This window comes from Musa acuminata, chromosome BXJ2-6 (assembly GCF_036884655.1).
Source record: "Musa acuminata AAA Group cultivar baxijiao chromosome BXJ2-6, Cavendish_Baxijiao_AAA, whole genome shotgun sequence".
Lineage (NCBI taxonomy): Eukaryota > Viridiplantae > Streptophyta > Magnoliopsida > Zingiberales > Musaceae > Musa > Musa acuminata.
This window is the reverse complement of record NC_088343.1, coordinates 29,040,495-29,046,494: the sequence shown is the minus strand read 5'-3', so window position 1 is coordinate 29,046,494 and position 6,000 is coordinate 29,040,495.

Below are 6,000 nucleotides of genomic sequence, written 5' to 3'. Positions count from 1 at the left end.
TGCTTCGTCCGATTTTTCAGCGTATCGTCCTCTCTTGCGGTCTATTACCCAATTGGTCAATTGACCTCTGCAACTCTAATATCCTTAGCGTAATATCCACTCTTCTTAGCCTGATGCCCGAATTTATGGTCCAAAGCCTTCTGTCGATATGTCGATCGATCCTCCGGCCTGACGTCCAATCTTCTAACACATTTTTCTCCGGCCCAACATGATTCTTCCTGCTTTAATTGTCTCTCCCTGATCGAAATATCCTACGTCACTCAAAACGTAGATTAAATCATAAACACTTATCAATTAGTTTCATCATCAAAATTCGAGATTCAACAATCTTTCCCTTTTTTTATGATGACAACCAATTGATGACGGAGTTAACCTTAACCCCCGGAGTTTAAATAAACTCCCCCTATTAACTATCAATATGCCATATTGATAGAACCTTGAATTCAAGCTGAATTCAAGTTATTACAAATTTCATCATGAATATTTACAATATGTCATCATCATAACATGATTACTTCTCCCCCTTTGTCATCAACAAAAAGGAGAAGTTCTAACTATCAAGTGTTTGGGATATAAATTCAAATCATTGCATGAAAAACATAATATCAAGTTTTATCATCATGCAATTTGTAATCTAGTAAATTTAGCAAGTATTATATCATGCAAGCTATCATGTTTTAGATATGCAAGGTAATAAGATAGCAAGTTTATAACATACAAGCTAGCAAAAATTTTGAAAGCAAATGCAAGATAGCGATGTTCAAGATAGCAAGCTCTTTCTTCTCTTTTGAGAAGTGTCATTTTTTCTTCCTTTGCAAAGTGCAAGCTAGTAAATTTTTACAACATTTTAAAATATGCAAGCTAGTAATTTTGAGATGTTCAAGAAAGCAACTCTTGCTTCTTGAACTATAAGTTTTGCCAGATGTGCAAGTTAACATTTTTTGCTTTTTGAGATAGGCAAGATAGCACTTCTTAGTGATGTTCAAGATAGCAAGTTCTACATCATGCAAACTAGTGAATCTTACAACATTTTAAAATATGCATAATCACCAAATCATCATAAATTTTAATGATATGCAAAATTACAAATTTTGTAAGTTTGCATTTGTGCGTCTTGAGATTTGCAAGATAGCACTTCTTGCTTCTCTTTTGAGATGAGCAAGCTAGCAAGTTTGCTTCTTTTGCAATGTGCAAGTTTTCAAATTTTATATCTTGAGCTAGTAATTTTTCTTCCTCTTTGTCATTGTCAAAAAGAAGGGAAGAATACAGTTTTGTATCTCTTTTTCCCTTTACAATAATTTTTAAATCATGATAAAAGATGAATAATCAAGTTATGAATGTCAAAATAATTTTTTATCATGAATATTTTATCATTGCATACATCATTATCATAAGTTGAAGTATTGCATGTATAATATAAAATTATCACTCATAATTACATTAATATTTCAATCATTATTTCAATATGTTTGTACATCATTATGATTTCAATTTACAACATGCACAATTTCAAAACTTTATATATGGTATCCTTACTTCATGCATGACATAAATAAATCAATCAATATGGACATATCATATATGATATTCAAGCAATCATGATACATCATTTTGGCAACAAATCATAGCATTTTAAATCATGATTGTATCTAAATGTCAAATTACATTACATCTCATATTTCATGCATATTTTTATTTCATCACATTCATTTCATCTCATCAAGAAAAATTAATTGGGTGATGAATACAAGGAGTTATACAAAAATAAATCATATCATGAGAGATAAGATCATGTAAATACCAAAAGACATGATTCATCTTGACAAATCTCCCTTTTAAATAAAATACCCAAAAAAATTGTAGGAGTATAAAGAAGAGATCTTGAACAAAAAAATCTCAAGTAATAAATCAAAGAACTCATAAGAAAAATCAAGATTCATTTAAAAAATCTCCTCTTAAGAAGATAAGAAGTAGAATCATAGGAGAACAATTAATAAAAAATCTTGATTCATAATAAATCTTTTAAGTTATAATCAATTCATGAATACCGAAAGAACATTCATGATTCATTTGGATAATTTTTCTCTTTTATAAATGACAAAAAGAAGCATAGGAGATATAAGATTTTGATTCATAAATCTCAAGAATATGTGAAAGATTTGGATAAAAGTCATTCAAATTTAACTCATCAAAATCATTTTCATGGTCCAAGAGATTCATAAAAATAGGTTCATTAGTCTCTTCTTTTTGAAAAATGGATAAAGTAAAGAAATTTTTTAAGGAGAAAGCTTTCTTTTTTAAGTTTGTTTCTTACAATCATGCCTTTGTATTTTTTATACCAATTCAAAATATATATCATCTTTTAAAATGAAAGTGCAAGATTTATCATAAAAATCATTAAGATCAATAAATCACAAAAATCATTAAGCATAATTTTGAAATATAAACTTATTAAGCATGATCATTATGCATCATTAGTTTGGGCATGATATCATTAATCATTGAGCATCTTTAATCAAAATCGAGAAACAATACGAAAATCAACATAATACACATTAATACTTCTTAAAAATATACATAGGATTATCATTAGATTTAAATCTAACATTTTATTATTTTATCATAAAACATATAATTTTCATGATCATTACTAGAAGGATAAGCATGATTCCTAATTTTTTACATTTTTATTATACTATTAAACATATAATTTTTAAAAATAATTAAACTAAATTAAAAATAACTCATTAAAAGCATCATGTAATTTTGAAATAAATTAAGGGAGTTTCCTTTACCTCATCATCAAAAACCGTTAAGGCGTAGTTTGCTACATCTCTTTTGTTGATTTTCTCCTTATCTTCGGAAGAGCTCGTTTCATCCCAAAGTGCTTTTTTCTTTTTTAATTTATTTTTATTTTTTGATTCTTACTTTAAGTACTTTTCAAGTTTTATTGTGAGAAGTTCAAGTTCATCATCACTTGAGCTTTCGCTCGAGTGGCCTTCTTTTGTTCGATGTGTCAAATCCTTCCTATTCTTTGGAAGGTGGTTCTCAAGTTCTTCATGTTCAACATGTGTCATAAAACTCATTTCATAGGTCTTTAAAGACCCTATTAGTTCTTCGAGTGGAAAATGCTTCAAATCCTTGGCCTTTTGTATGACCATTACTTTTGATTCTCAAGTTTTAGAAAGTGATCGTAAAACTTTGTTGATAAGTTCAAAATTTGAAAAACATTTGCCAAGAGCTTTTAAACCATTGACGACATCCGTAAAACGGGTGTATATGTCAACAATGGTTTCTCTAAGCTTCATTCGAAAAAGTTCAAAATCATGCAATAAAAGATTGACTTTAGACTCTTTAACTCTATTCGTGCTTTCGTGTGTGGTTTTGAGAATGTGCCAAATATCGAAAGTTGTTTCACACAAAGAAACCAATTGAATTCGTTTTTGTCTAAGGCATAAAATAGAGCATTCATAGTTCTAGCATTTAGAGAAAACGTCTTCTTCTCCAAATCATTCCAATCGTTCATTGGAAGAGAAGACCTTTGAAAACCAAATTTGACTATGTGTCATAAATCGAGATTCAATGAAAGTAAGAAAACTCTCATTCAAGTTTTCCAATAAGTGTAGTCGATCCCATTCAAAAAGAGAGGACTGTTGAATCTCGGATTTTGATGATGAAGTCAATTGTCATTTATTGTCTAATATATGTGTTGAGATAAGTGTGCAGGATTAACTACGATGAAAGTAAGACATGCAGCAAGAGTTGCGCCGGAGTCATGACAATGATCACGTTGGGAGTTTGAGAGCTCGACGGAAGTTCGGACAATCGTCGGAGGTTCTGCGGGAACAAATCCGAGAAGTCCAAAAGCTTGCCAAAGGAGCTCGTCGGAACTTGCCAAGTGGATCATCGCAGTCCAGGAGTTTGCCGGAAGTCCGCAGGAGCATCACCGAGGGTTCATCGGATGATCGACGGAAGTTCGCCGGAAACTCGCCGGAAGAAGCGAGTGACGCACCGAAGCAAGCTGCAGAATATGTCTTAGGAAATAATCGTAGTTAGCACTTTGATTAAGTTAGAAATGGGAGGTGATCCCATTAGCTTAATCCTGGGGCAATTGGGCCCCTGAAGAACTCAAATTGGGTCGAATGGTTCAACCCATTTAGACCCAGGTTGCAGTGGGAGGTGCAACCGCCCAGGCAGGGAGGTAGCACCGCCCAGGCTATGTCTCCCAGCGAGACTGGGCGGTGCAACCGCCCCAGCCAAGAGGTGCAACCGCCCAGGGCTCAGTCTCCGAGCGAGACTGGGTGGTGCAACCTCCTCTGTCAGGAGGTAGCACCGCCAGAGCTCAAGTTTCGAGCTCTGCCAAGCGGTGCAACCTCTCCAATCAGGCGGTGCAACCGCCTGAGCTCGGTCTTCGAGCTCTGGCAGAGAGGTGCAACCGCCCCTGACAGAGGTAGCACCGCCCAGAGGCTCAGTCTTCGAGCTCTGCCAGGCGATGCAACCGCCCCAGTCAGGAGGTGCAACCGCCTGATCCCGAAATTCCGGGATTTGATCGTTTTGAGCTCCAAATTTGAACTGGGTTGGGGCCTATAAATACCCCACCCATTCAACACTGAAAAGATACAGACCCACACCGAATTCTTGATCTTTTCTGTGATTCTAAGAGCTCAAATTTGTGTAAAGTCCAAAAGTTCTCCTCTTTCTGTTCTTCAAGTCTTGAGTTGTAAAGAGAGGAGAGAAAGGTTCTCTAAGGGTTGTCTCCTGAGCTCGTCAAAAGGAGTGAAACTGTAAAAGGGCAGTTGGCCTTCGCCTATTGAAGGAAGGCCTCTAGTTGACGTCGGTGACCTCGTCGGTGGAGGAAGCCAAAAGTGGAGTAGGTCAAGACTGATCGAACCACTCTAAATCTCTGGTTTGCTTTTATTTTGAGCACTTTATCATTACTATAAACCTCCTACATAGCTACTGCTCTCTGCGCTTTTATGAACAAGTTTCTAAGTTCTGATCTTTCCGAATCTACATTCAGACGTAAATCGGTGTTTTCGTACGATCTTTACATTGCAGTTTACATTTACGTTTTGATTCTATTTATAACTGCAAACTGTCTTCTGCGCTTTTACAAACGAGTCTCTTTGCAGTTTACGTTTATGTTTTGATTCCATTTATAACTGCAAACTATGCTTAGACGCAATCTGCGCTTAGACGCTAACTGCGCTTAGACACAAACTGCGCTTAGACGCAATCTGAGCTTAGATGCAAACTGCACTTAGATGCAAACTGCGCTTAGACGCAATCTGCATTTAGACGCAAACTGCATTTAGACGCAAACTACATTTAGACGCAAACTGCGTAAACTGCGCTTAGAAGCAAACTGTGTTTAGACGTAAACTGCACTTAATCATAAGTAATCTTAGAATCGGCTTTTGCATCAAAATAGTTTTTATCGAACGAACGCAGCTTTCATTTTTAATCGCTGGAAGATTTCCGCTGCACTAATTCACCCCCCCCCTCTTAGTGCTCTCGATCCTAACAATTGGTATCAGAGCCCGGTTAACTCTCAAACGGATTAAAACCCAAGAGAGATGGCTTACGCCGGAAACCAAGAGGGCCATTTCATTACACGTCCACCCATGTTTAATGGGACGGACTACACCTATTGGAAGACCCGAATGAGGATCTTTCTTATTTCTATGGACGTTGAACTCTGGAATCTTGTCGAGAATGGTTTTTCAAAGTCTTCTCTTCCAATGATCGATTGGAACGATTCGGAGAAGAAGGCTTTCGCTCTTAATGCAAAGGCTATGAATGCCTTATTTTGCGCACTTGATAAAAACGAGTTTAATCGTGTTTCGATTTGTGAAACTGCATTTGATATTTGGCACACACTTGAAGTGACTCATGAAGGCACAAGTAGAGTGAAAGAGTCAAAAATCAATCTTTTGTTACACTCTTTCGAACTTTTTCGGATGAAACCGAGTGAGACTATTGGCGACATGTTTACCCGTT